The 13977-nt window shown below is 29.9% G+C and overlaps 1 protein-coding gene across 3 annotated transcripts in view; it reads left to right on the top strand.

Annotated features, from left to right (window-relative positions):
- The window catches only part of LOC140450265 (E3 ubiquitin-protein ligase RNF144B), a 393953-nt gene that overhangs the window by 145059 nt on the left and 234917 nt on the right, over positions 1–13977 (top strand). For all 3 annotated transcript variants that reach the window (XM_072543787.1, XM_072543785.1, XM_072543788.1), the window contains exon 2: positions 12276–12312. The gene's annotated coding sequence lies outside the window, so the exon portion shown is untranslated. The remainder of the gene's footprint in view (positions 1–12275; positions 12313–13977) is intronic.

A 13977-nucleotide genomic window follows, 5' to 3' on the forward strand; every position in this document is an offset into this window, starting at 1 on the left:
ATTTCTCAAGCACAAAAAGCTGATAAACTGGGTTGTATCAGTCGGACATTATTTTATAATATACCTCAGCACTGAACTGAAAGTGCGGCCCTATATTAACAAAATATTGCCGAAGATCGATAAAATTTTACTTCTATCTTAAACAGATTAGATGAAGAACACAAAAAATACGCAAAGACATGGTACTTCAAAATATTGTTCTGAAGCTATTTTCTTGTGGCATGTTAAAGTAATTACTATTTAAATGGGAATAAGCCACAATAAAAGGTTAAATTAATTTTATTGACGTTTCAATTTTCACTTCGGAAATCGTTCTCAAAATACAAACATTACTAAATTAAAAAAAATTTTGTTTTTTTGTTACTTGGTGAAAAATTCTTCTAATAGTTTAATTTTATCTGACTCATTTATATTGACAATTCAGACATACATTATACATATTAAAGTAGACGCCTTTAAAATGATATTGCCAATTTTGTTGAGTTGCGTTCCTGGGACGACTTTACTTGTAAGATAGTTCATTCGATGACATGAAAACAACTTTAACTTCAGAATATCCGTCACAAAAAACTCATAGCATGTAATTCGTCTTTAAAAAGACAAATACATGCCATGATGACAGTAAAAATCTCCTGTTAGTGATTCCATATTAAATTATGAGGGAAAAACCAGGAAAAAACCTCATAATACTATCCCGACATAGTAAGTATTTGGCCGTGCATTTAGTTTACTTTCAATAAATACCAAATTCCGATTTTATATGTTTGTTATTTAAAAAACATAAATGATGTATTCTCTATATGTTACTGACTTACCAATACTGGTATTTTCCTTTTAATAACTTCCTCTTTTAATATGGGTAACCAGATCCTACTACATTCTGCCGAGGAATTTGCTACACAATTGGTCTCATTTAGCATAATTGGAGACGCTTCTTTGATTTTTCTCTTTTTACCATCCGTTTCTTTTAGGACTATATTTGAATTATTCCATTGAACCCTATGTTCATTTTCCCATGCGTATTTACTTATTTGAGATCTATCAAATTCTCTATTTTTAATATAAGATTGATGTTCACTTATTCTAACATTTAATGGCCTTGATGTTTCACCTAAATAAAACTGATCGCATTCACAAGGTATTTTATAAATGCAATTCTTTGTCCTTTCTTGTTCATTGTTAATTTTGGTTTTAGACAAAATAGATCTCAATGTGTTTGTTGCTTTGAATGTTGTTCAAATGTTGAATTTATTTCCCTAACCTTTTAAGTTTTTCTGATAATCCTTTTATGTATGGTATTGTTATTTTCCTCGTATTATTCCTTGTGTATGCTGTAGGATCTCGTTCTAAGTTGTTCTATACTATTCGGTCGATTGTTGAAAATTGCTTATTTATAAACGATAAAGGATAATCATTTTTTAATAAAACAGATGTTAACAAATGTTTTTCCTCCAAGAGCGAATTTTAGTTAGAACAAGTAACTTTGGCTCTATCATATAAGGATTTAATGATTCCCTTTTTAATATTAATATTATTATTTGATTTGAAATTTAAATATCTGTTTGTGTGTTTTGGTTTTCTATACACCTAAGTCTCATATCCAGTATCGTTCTTAGATATTAAAACATCCAGGAAAGGTAGTGTGTTATTATATTCCTTTTCCATGGTAAATGTTAGTGTCTCTTCTTTATCGTTTATATCATTCAGGAATGTGTCCAACAACTCTAATGCATGAGGCCATATTGAGATTACATCATCTACTTATCTCCACCATACTGTGGGTTTTAAATTTTGTTTAGAAATAATATTTGTTTCAAAATTCATTATTTAGTTGAAAATATGTATTATCAGTAGACTTCGGCAAATATGCAAATAAAAATGTAGAAAATATGCGCATAAATATGCACGTGTTTACCCGAAAATATGCAAATATTTTACAAAATATGCATACAAATAAATAAAAAAATCGTAAAATAGTAACAATTTTATTTAAAAAAAAGTGTACATAACTAAATATTTCCTACTATTCATTAAGATTTACATTTATTTTAAGTAACTACATCTTTTTTAAGTATGAATAAACTTATGGTAACAATAAATGACCAAGAGGTGTTCAAAATTTTCTAACAAAAACTTGTGGCTTCTGTCTGAGTACATATATTTATATATGGAAAAACTTCGTTCAACATCAACTGATGTAACGGGAGCATTTTTCAAACTAACCAAAACATTTGGTTCTAAATTGTTTCCGAAATATTTCCAGCTAGAACACAGACTACTTCAGACAGAATATGGTAACCTTTATTTTTTTCCATAGTAGCTTCAAATTTTTTTAAAATATCTTTTCCAATATTACCTCTAACGTTCCGACAACATGACGCAAATTCTTTTATTAATGCTGTACTTTCGAACAATGACAGTTTTGGTGATTCTAACTGAGTAATTGTTTTTTGAACAAAACTAAAATTTGATTTTATAAATGAAAGTTCTTGTTGAAGCAAGTTACTCTGAAAAGTTTGTTTAGAATCCAAAAGAGATTGGGAACTTTCATCTGTTAACGTATCAATTATGTTCTTTATTTTAACAAAATGATCTGCATAAAAATTAGCTGCTTCTAACCATGTTCCCCATCGCGTTAAAATAGGTTGTGGTGGAAGAGGAATGTTAGGTAGCATTTCTTTATAAAGTTGAATTCTTATAGGAGATTTAAGAAATACTTTTTTGACACTGGATATCATGGTATTTACAAGAGGAAACTTTCTTCGTATTTCCTCTGCAACTCTGTTTAATCCATGCGCTACACAAGTAACATGTATTAAATCTGGAAAAAATATTTTTAAATTTTGTCCTGCTTTCACCATATAAGGAGCAGCATCCGATAAAATAAGCAGTAATTTATTAGAAGGAATAGTTGTCGGAAGAAAAAAAGTTGCTAATGTTTCTTGTATAAAACGCGAAATTGTTAAAGCATTTGTTTTCTCAAGTTGCTAGCATGAAATAAGATGAGATTTTGGTAAGGTATCTTCTTTAAGAACACCAATCAATAAATGAGCAATATACTTTCCTGAGGAATCAGTGGTTTCGTCTACAGATATGTAAAAATAATTATCTGCAATTTCTTCCTTAATATTAATTAACACCGACGAGTATAGCCCGTTCACATTATTTCTTCTTAGAGACCGATCACTTGGAACATTAAGTTTGCAATATTTTTTTAGAAACGAACTAAAATTTATATTTGCTAATTTTGAAAGCGGTATGTTTGCAGACACTAATGCGCGACACAAGTCTTCATTAAAAGTTTCTTGCTCATCTAATTTTTTTGAAGTAGATTGGAAACATTTAGCCATTGAAGTTTGATGTTTTCCTCCTATTTTTCCTTTTTTTGCAATGTGTGAAGCAGTTCTCACATGTTGGTCTATCTGAAATTTCTTCTCACATGCTATCTATAAATAAAAATAAAAACCTTTATTTTAACCCAACCTTTAAAATATAAAAATATACAAGGTGTTTTTGGTTAATTAAATAACTGGTTTGGAAAAAAAAACACTCGCTAAGTGTTTTAAATGCAGTATTAATCCACAAATTAGTTTTTGTTACTAACCATTAGTACATCATATAACTTATTTTAAAATTCAACAAAAGTTTTTTTTTTGTTAATTCAATTATAATAAAAATAATTGTGTTTTAGAATAGCTGACTTCATAAAAAAAAGTAAAGGTGAAAAATTTTTCTAAATACACACCATTGTATTGTACCATGGACAATTTTTTCTCACTAAAGGAAGCTATTTTTCATTTAAAAACAACCTACGAGTACTAAATTTCAAGTAAATACGTTTATTGGTTTTAAAGTTATTGTTGTTATTAACTAAAAGAATTTAATTTTTTTTAATTTTAACACCCTGTATCTCGAAAAGTAAATAAGTTTGACCCCTCATTAACTATATCGTTTTGTTCAATTTTTCGAGAAGTATCTACAGTCAAACGTTGTAAGTGTCATTTGGAAACACCCTGTATGTATGAAATATTAGATATTTAATAGAAAATATTAGATACTTACAATTTTGCCACAGACTGAACAGTAGATTTTTCCCATATCCATAGACAGCTCTTTATAAGGTTTAATCCAAGTTGAAGCACTGGTTGTTTTAGGCATTATAAAATCACAATCTTCCTTTTTGTTACGCACAACGAGTGTTTACGCTTTGAATATCAAAACAAAAATGATTTACAAATCTGAGCATCAAATTAGAAATGTTTAGGTACCTAATTCAATAAACTGGGAGATTTTGGAAAATCCCTAAATTAGGAACAAAACTATTAGCCTTTTACCTGCTGTTAAGATACAATAAATTGTAGATAGATTTGGGGATTAGATCATAAAATGCAAATGAGCGAACCCTTAGCGATTATCCAATAACTGAATGCCTCAGTGACCGAGACTTTCTAAGAATGTTGAGGGCTACTTAAATTGATCTTCTTTGAAATTGTAAATGTTTTGTACCTGTAGAGATTATGTACTTAGATCATTTCTTGATTAAAATGACTACAAAATTTTATACAAGAATTGAAATAAATTGGTATGTTTAAAAATTTTCAAATACAGTATAAAAATCTGAACTTTTATGCACTTTATGCAAACTTTTATACAAATATGCCCAAATATGAAATATTTGTATAAAATATGCACAATATGCAAAATATGCAATATGCATATTTGCCGAAGTCTAATTATCAGTATATAATATTAATAACTCTATTATAGCTGATATGTTAGTCTTGTTCTATATAATAACCCACTACCTTTCCTGGATGTTTTAATTGTTAAGAACGACACTGGATATGATACTCCGGTGTATAGAAAACCAACATACACCAACAGATATTTAAATTTCAAATCAAATCACCTTGTATGATAGAACCAAAGTACATGTTCTAACGAAAATTCGTTCTTTGAGGAAAAACATTTGTTAACATATGTTTTATTTAAAAATGATTATCCTTTATCGTTTATAAATAAGGAATTGTTAACAATCGACCGAATAGAACAGAACAACTTAGAACGAGGTCCTACAGCATACACAAGGAATAATACGAGGAAAATAACAATACCATACATAAAAGGATTATCAGAAAAACTTAAAAGGATAGGAAATAAATTCAACATTTCAACAACATTCAAAACAACAAACACATTGAGATCTATTTTGTTTAAAACCAAAGCCAACAATGACCAAGACAGGAAAAAGAATTGCATTTATAAAATACCTTGTAAATGCGATCAGTTTTATTTAGGTGAAACATCAAAGCCATTAAATGTTAGATTAAGTGAACATCAATCTTATATTAAAAATAGAGAATTTGATCAAATGAAATGAGACCAATTGTGTCGCAAATTCCTTGGCAGAATGTAGTAGGATCTGGTTACCCATATTAAAAGAGGAAGTCATTAAAAGGAAAATACCAGTATTAGTTAGTCGGTTACATATAGAGTATATATCATTTATGTTTTTTAAATAACAAACATACAAAATCAGAATTTGGTGTTTATTGAAAGTAAACTAAATGCACGACCAAATACTTACCATGTCGGGATAGTATTATGAGGTTTTTTTCCCGGGTTTTCGTTCATAATTTACTGTGGAATCACTAACAGGAGATTTTTACTGTCATCATGGCATGTCTTTTTAAAGTCGAAATACATGCTATAATTTTTTCTGACGGATATTCTCAAGTTGATTTCATGTAATCGAATGAACTATCTTACAAGTAAAGTCGTCCCAGGAACGCAACTCAACAAAATTGGCAATATCATTTTAAAGTCGTCTACTTTAATATGTATAATGTATGTCTGAATTGTCAATATAAATGAGTCAGATAAAATTAAATTAGAAGAGTTTTTTACCAAGTAAGAAAAAAACAAAATTTGTTTAATTTACTGTTTGTATTTTGAGAACGACTTGCGAAGTGGAAATTGAAACGTCAATATAGTAAACGTTTAAATAGTATTTCAAAATCTATAGGTCAGGAGAGCACAACAGAATAATGAAAAACTTCGATCGGTGTTTTCAGCTAGAAAAGGCACTAAAAATATATGTATTAAGAAATGGCGAAACGAAGAAATATTATTAAATCACTACATCAAGTCTTGTGAATCAGAAAATGTTACCACACCTACCCTTCAGGTCAAGTGAAATTTTGACAATTATATTGACCAGCGAGAAGTCCATATTTGAATCCAATCAATCGAAACTGTTTAGTTATCTCATTTTATCATGTAAATGCATTTTGTACCATTTTCACCTTTTAGTTATTTCATATATCACCATCGTTTATATTTTACTTAATGTGTTACAATAATTTTGTTTTTGTAAGTAGTTTATAATCTATCATTAGTTGTTTTGTTCATGTCCATCCTCCTTCAATATTAAAAAAAATATATGTGCGCCAATGCGACAACCACGGAAAGATTTGTTCATCGTAATCAAAATTAAGCTAATCGTCTAAAAGTAATTTAATATTTTCTACGAAATCTAATCAACCTTATGTTGGAAAAAAAACCATGTTTTGGATATTGTTATTAAGGTATCAGACAATGAAACATTAAATGAATTTTCAATGGTCGAAACAATGAATTTTTTTAAAGTATTCAATCAAAATGCTTTTTGTTAAATTTTAGTAGATTTACTTATACATACTTTCTTCTGCTGTGTAGTCCTCTTTGTATTCTTTCTTACTCTCTATAATCCATCTACTTTTTTGTAAAAAATCTCTTCGCCAAATTTTTGTCATTATTCGGATAATATAGTGATTATCTGTCAGTGTTTTATAATAATACTTTACTTTTGAGATTTATTGTTTTGTAGAAACTATAATTGATTATGAACACACACTTCCAACATAAAAGGATACACAAGATCACAAGAGAAGTCAAATCAAGAGACGAACAATCAATTATAGACTATACTATAGTGCAAAAAACAGAGAAGAACTGGATAAGAGACGTAAGGGTAAAAAGGAGTTATGAAATTGGTAGTGACCACTATCTACTAGAAACCACATTCAATAGCAAAAGAAAAGAAATAAAAAGAAATGAGAACATAAACAGAAAACACAAAGAAATAATAAAAATTTATAAACTAAGGGAAGAAACAACGAGAATAAGATACTCATAAGGACTAGAGAAAGAGATGGACAATGAACATGAAATAACAGAAACAATAGAAGAAGAATGGGGAAAATTTTAAAATGCGATGATAAAAACAGCTAAATCAATATGTGGAACCACAAGAAATAACAACAGAGGAAAACGAACATCTTGGTGAAACGATGAAGTGAAAAGAGAAATAAAAGAAAAGAAGAAATTATGGAAAGAATACATCCAAGACAAAACACAACAAAAATATGAAAATTATAAGAGACAAAGAACAAAAGTTAAAGAGATAGTTAAGAAAGAGAAAAAGAAAAGTTGGGAAAAATTCGGGGAAAAAATGGAAGAAAACACCAAGAAAACGTAAAATTATTTTACAGAACACTGAAAAACCTAAGAAGCAACAAAGAAACGAAACTGAAACAAATAATGAACAAGGAAGGAACAATAATAAACGACGATAAGACAATAATGGAAAGATGGAGGGAACATTTTCAGCTGATACTGAATGGAAATCAAGCGAATACAATGGAGAAGGAAAGCCACAACAGGAGAGTATCCATGAAAAACACGGAAAATTCAGAAACTATAGAAAAAGAAGAACTGGAAGAAGCAATAAGAAAGATAAAGATTGGAAAAGCACCAGGAAGCGATGAAGTAGCACCAGAAATGATGAAATATATAGGAGTAAAAGCAAAAGAAAAATTGTTATACATATATAACCTAATATGGAAGAGAAAAGTAATACCCAGAGAATGGACAAATGCAGTAATTATACCTATATACAAGAAAGGAAACACAAGAGACTGTAGGAACTATAGCGGTATATCACTACTATGTGTAGCAGCAAAAGTATACGAAACCATAATAGAAAGGAAAATTAGAAAAGAAATAGAACATAAATTAGAGGATGTACAAAGTGGATTCAGGAAAGGACACAACACACAAGACCACATATTCACCATGCAACAAGTAATAGAAAAAGCCTTAAAGAAAAATAAAGAAATACATCTGAGCTTTATAGACATGGAAAAAGCATTCGACTCAGTCAAAAGAAAAGATATATGAGAAAGCCTAAAGAAGAAACAAGTAAGTGAAGAACTGATAGAACCAACAAAGAGTATATACATGAAAACAACAAATACAGTTAGAATGTTAAATATACAGTCAGAACCATTTGAAACAACCCAAGGAGTTAGACAAGGGGGAAGTCTCAGCCCAGTACTATTCATAAATGTAATAGATGAGATAGTGAAAGAATGTAAGAAAACATTCAAGAAATACTGCATCGGTTGGAACAAAATGCAAATGATAAATGCTGAGATGTGTATATTTGCAGACGACATAGTATTAATTGCGGAAACTGCAGAAAAACTGAAATACAACTTAGAGAAATGGAACCTAGAAGCAAGCAAATACAACTTATACGTAAACAAAGAGAAGACTCAAATAATGAAAATATCAAGGAAACAAGGGACGGAAGATCAAATAGAAGTAATGATAGACCAACAAAAAATAATACAGACAAATTCATACAAATACTTAGGAACAGTAATCAACAACAAAGGAGACATCGAGGATGATCTTAACAACAGAATGGAAAACACAGGAAAACTATTCCAAGCACTAAATAGAGGATTCCTTAATAACAAAGAAATATCAACAAAGACCAAGATGACAATATACAAAACAATATATAGACCTATAGTGACATATGGAGCAGAAAATTGGATATTAAACAAAAGACATCAGAGCAGAATCCAGGCAGCAGAGATGAAATACCTCAGAAGAACGATAGGAGTAAAAAGAACTGATAGAATCAGAAATGAAGAAATAAGAGAAAGACTCAAAATCAAACCGATACTCGAGTCAATCAAAGAGAAAAAATTGGCATGGTTCGGACATCTAACCCGGATGGACAATAATAGACAAGTAAAAAGAGTGTGGGACGCCAAACCAATAGGGAAGAACAGAAGAGGAAGACCCATTAAAGAATGGAACAGTGACATCTCGCAGATACTGCAGAGTAAGGGTAAGACTTGGCAGGAAGCAACACAGATGGCATCCAATAGGAAGGAATGGAGAAAGTTCGTTAAGAGCTAGGGCACCTCAGAAGACTGTCAAATATTGTAATCTAATGAATTGTATTGTAAACGGTCCAACACCGAAAGGTACAAATGGGTTCTACTGATTAAGTAAGTAAGTAAGAAACTATAATTCATGACATAAATGACATAACACTCATCTATTCTCGAGAACTAAATCTAGGATCACATACATGGTCTTAAAACTAAGGTCAAAAACTAAAATAAAGATCGTGCAAGTTTATGCCCCAACTGAAAAAGCAACCGATGAGGAAATAAATTATTTTTACGAAGACGTTAAAAAAGCTATAGACAACAACAAAGAATCCAAAATAATAATAATGGTAGACTTTAACGCCAAAATTGGAAGTAAGATTGAAGACTCTGAAAGCAAGATTGGAAATTTTGGATTCGGCACAAGAAACACAAGAGGAGAAAAACTCATGGAATTCGTGGAACAAGAAAACATGTATGTTATGAATACCTTCTACAACAAGAAACCTAACAGAAAGTGAACATGGGTCGCACCTAACGGAACTACCAAAAATGAAATAGACTATTTTCTCTCAAACAACAAAGGAATATTTGAAGACGTCACAACAATAAACAACGTAACAATGGGTAGTGACCATCGTATAGTTAGAGCAAAAATAAATATTAACATGAAAGAAGAGAGAAAAAGGATTTTTAAAAAAACAACGAGGATAGGTGTCTTATAAACCTTATGCCTTATAAACTACCATATAAACCAAAAAAAAAAACAAAAACGTTCTGTTATATTCCACTATGCACAATGGATACGACGTTGATCCTGTAACTGGAAAACCGGAAATCATATTAGCGTATAACAGCAAAAAAACGTTGTAGTAAAAGATGGTCTGTGGTTGTTTTGTACAGCCTTTTAAATGTTACAACAATAAATTCCTTTGTTATTTACAATTGTAACATTCCAAATTCCACAAAGACCCGACGAGAAGTTTTGACAAATTTAGCATTTAGCCTTATGTACAACCACCAGAAGAATCGAAGCCAAAAAGTGTATATACCCAAGACAATAAGGATTCGACTAAAGGAGATGTGCAATTTGGATGAAGATTTCGTGCGAGTTCAAATTAACTCCGGGAGCAATTGGGAGGTGTGGTGACTGTGGATGGAAAAAGAATCATAAAACGAAATATTTTTGTTTGATTTGTAAAAAGTATCTTTGTTTGGAACATGTAAATTCAATTTGCAATAACTGTAACAACATTTCGGCCTAATTTTATTATGTTTTTGCCATCTCTTATATTTTTTTATGATAAGTCTTGGTGAAATAATGTTTTATTTTTGTTTAAGATAGTTCTTGAAGACTGATATGTTATATTCTAATTTTAAATTAATTGTAATTTGTTTAGTAAAAAAGAGAATAAATCAAACTTTTATAAAAATTGTGGACTATTTTTTATGCTACGTTAATAAACATTTTAAATTAACAAAATATGTAAATAATAATAAATAATGTTAAAAAAACTACAAAGAAATAGATTATTTTATTGAAATTTAAACAAAATGCATCCATTTTTATGAGGACTATCTTTATGACCTGTGGGACTACTGATACACAAAGTTAAACTGCGTTTACTGAGAGGTTAAGAAAGAAGTTACATATAAAACTAAATAGACTTGTTCGAGGGTTTTGCGTAATAGTTGAAAACTACCAAATGATGAGGGAAATAATCCACATCTTTTTTTCCTCAGTCACTTTTACAGTTTTACAAGATGGCGCTCTTCCACCCTTTTGAATCATTCCGTAACTAAAACATAATAAAAACAATGTACAGCTTGTCAAATTTAAGGTGATACTTGACAAATTTGTCCACTTGCGTAGAAAATTAAGTGAGAACGCATTCGGAGGAAAAGAGATACATAATGCGCTCGGTCTCTTCGCCTCGTTGGTACACTCCATACTACAAGTTTACAGAGAGTGACCTTATTTATTAATAGAACTTCTATGATATGTCTATATTGTATGTTATTTTGACGTTTTAATTTTTCCTTCGGAAATTTTTCTCAAAATACAAAATATTTTGTTTTTGTTACTTGGTAAAAAAATTCTTCTAATAATTATATTTTATTTGACTCATTCATATTCACCATTCAGTCATGTTGAAGCGGCAGTTTTTTCGAACACTTCTATAAATGTCTCGTTCTATAATTTTATAAGAGGAATATTGGCAGAGATGAAAGCTTTACATTTGCGTTACAGTAAACTGTATAAGAATAAAAGAACAGTAGTTAATCTTATACCTGGAACATACCGCCGAAACATTTATTACTTAATTTTTATACTAGAGTTGTCGTAATATTTTATATTATAGTCATATACTTTTATTCTTCGGGTGGTAGAGAGGTAGTCTTAAGACAGAGTGACCTGCATTGTTCATAATTTGATCTATTTCATAAGTTTTATTTCTGGGTTTGTGAACTTTTATTAGAATATATAATTCTGCTTTTATCATTTCATCTGAAAAGGAAATGTTCTTTTGTCTTAACCATTCCTTCATTTCGTCTTTTCTACACAATAACTTTAAACATAAGTAAAATAAAAAAAACTTTGTCGCAGACTATACAAGTACCTTGCACTTCGAAGGGCCAAGAAATAATAAGGACGAATTGTGTTGTGGTCGAATGCGCATCGCCGGTGGAGCCTAATTTCAAATCGGCCAAGTATCACGTTAAATTTGACAAGCAATCAGTTACCCAAAAATTTATACGCGAAATTAAACGCACACTGTAGAGCTAGACGAAGATAAGAAAAATTTTTCGGAAAAGGGTTTCCAATTGAATAGAATAAATTGTATCTAACTAGAAAAACTTAAATATAACTTATAACGTTTATTAAGCATTTATTAACTTTTAAGGTCAATTTAAATTTCATCTTTCTCAAAATATCATGTCTCTAAAAATTATATGCAAATCTGTTGTATAAATTGTCTACAATAATGCAATTATTGCTGCAGTAAATAGCAATTTTAATAGTTGCATTGTTTATTGTTGCAGATTTTCCTGGGAAGCTCTGAGAAATTTGAATACAATGGTAAGTTTTTGTTTTTGCACTGTTATTAATCGTACTGCATACATTAATTATATTTTAGGTTGGAAATGTTAAATTTTTTCTGTTTTGTATATTTTTAATAATCTGAATAATGAACGTAAAAGTTTTATTTGTTTTTATCTGCAATTTATTTATAACTTACTTTACCTTATCGTATCCGGAGAAATTGTTTGTGTGGTTTCGGTTCAGTACCGGGTTAAGTCTGTTCCATTTTTATTCAAGAGCTGAATTTCTCATAACACTTCAATCAAACATCACAATTGTAGAAAGTGACTCATGTTTTAATTATTTTTTGTAGTCCAGTAAAATTGGACGTTGTCCCTATAGAAAAAATATTTTTGTTCCGACAAAAGGAGAAAATTTAATTATTATTTAATAAACAAATTAGAGGATTATTGCAGAATCTGTTTAATCTCTTAAAAATTGACAAAAAACTTCTTTTTCTGACTGTTCGAAGAATATGCATTGAGATAGAAGAAATCTCATTTTATACGAAATCAATTTCAATAATTTGACTGGTCTATTTTTAAACTATTCCAATGTTTTGGCAAAGATTTGGGTTCTAAAAAATTTACATTGTCATTATTGTCAGCGTGTATGATTCAACTTGAAGTTATCTGCAATGTGGTAGTTAATGTCTTTCTCTAACGGTAGATAATGTCTGCGATCAACACCATCGAAGGAGCTTTTACGTTTACTTTTTGTGAATTGTGAGTAATTTAGTTTAATTCAATTTGGTGACAAATAATAAATATGACTGGCAGTAGTATAGTGAACCGTATATCAAAAAGAAACGTCCTTATTTAACACCCGAAGAAAAAACTATTATCGGAAATAGGTTTGAGGGACTTAGAGCCAGAGAACAAAATATGAATGTAAGCGATGTAGTTACATTATGTCGTATTTTGACAAAAGTTTCCGAAGCTAGTGTGTAGAGAGTAATTAAAACAGAAGATGAAACAAACGATAATAATACTTTGAAGGTTGATACAAGAGGAAGGAAACAAGTAAAATTGGATGATACAACCAAACAGGCCATTCGTCGTGCAGTACATGAATTTTATTTCAAAAACGAATTACCAACTATAAAAAAATGCTTTTTCTCTTCAATCTAATGAAAATATTCCAAAAATATCAAGACGTGCTTGGTTACGTACTTTACGGGAAATGAACTTTAAAGGTATTTCAAGAGAAAGAGGAACAGGAATCAATAGTACCCCTATTGACAAATAAGAAATTATTTTATGGCGCTGAAAGTATCTGAAACAAATAACAGAATTTCGATGAGATGGAAAAAAACATATACAGTACATATATAATGTGGTCCAATGTTAGTTTTTATTCGAACATGTTTTTTATATTATGGAAGTAAATATTCAGTTAAGGTGACCCATTCATGAATGGTACTGTTTCGTATCAAGAATTGTTTAAGTACTTAAGTTTCAGTTTTATCTGAGCTAAAAGATACTAGACGACCCTTTTTGTAATACCAAAAATATATTTAACAAGGACTAGTTTTCTTCATCTAAGGAATCTATAAAATACGAAAATAATTTTTATGAAAATCAATTCATTCTAAAATCCTGATTATTTTTTTAATAAAAACCTCACGCATTTGACTCGTCGATTTCCTTTCCCCCGAAACCC

This window comes from Diabrotica undecimpunctata, chromosome 9 (genome assembly GCF_040954645.1).
Source record: "Diabrotica undecimpunctata isolate CICGRU chromosome 9, icDiaUnde3, whole genome shotgun sequence".
Lineage (NCBI taxonomy): Eukaryota > Metazoa > Arthropoda > Insecta > Coleoptera > Chrysomelidae > Diabrotica > Diabrotica undecimpunctata.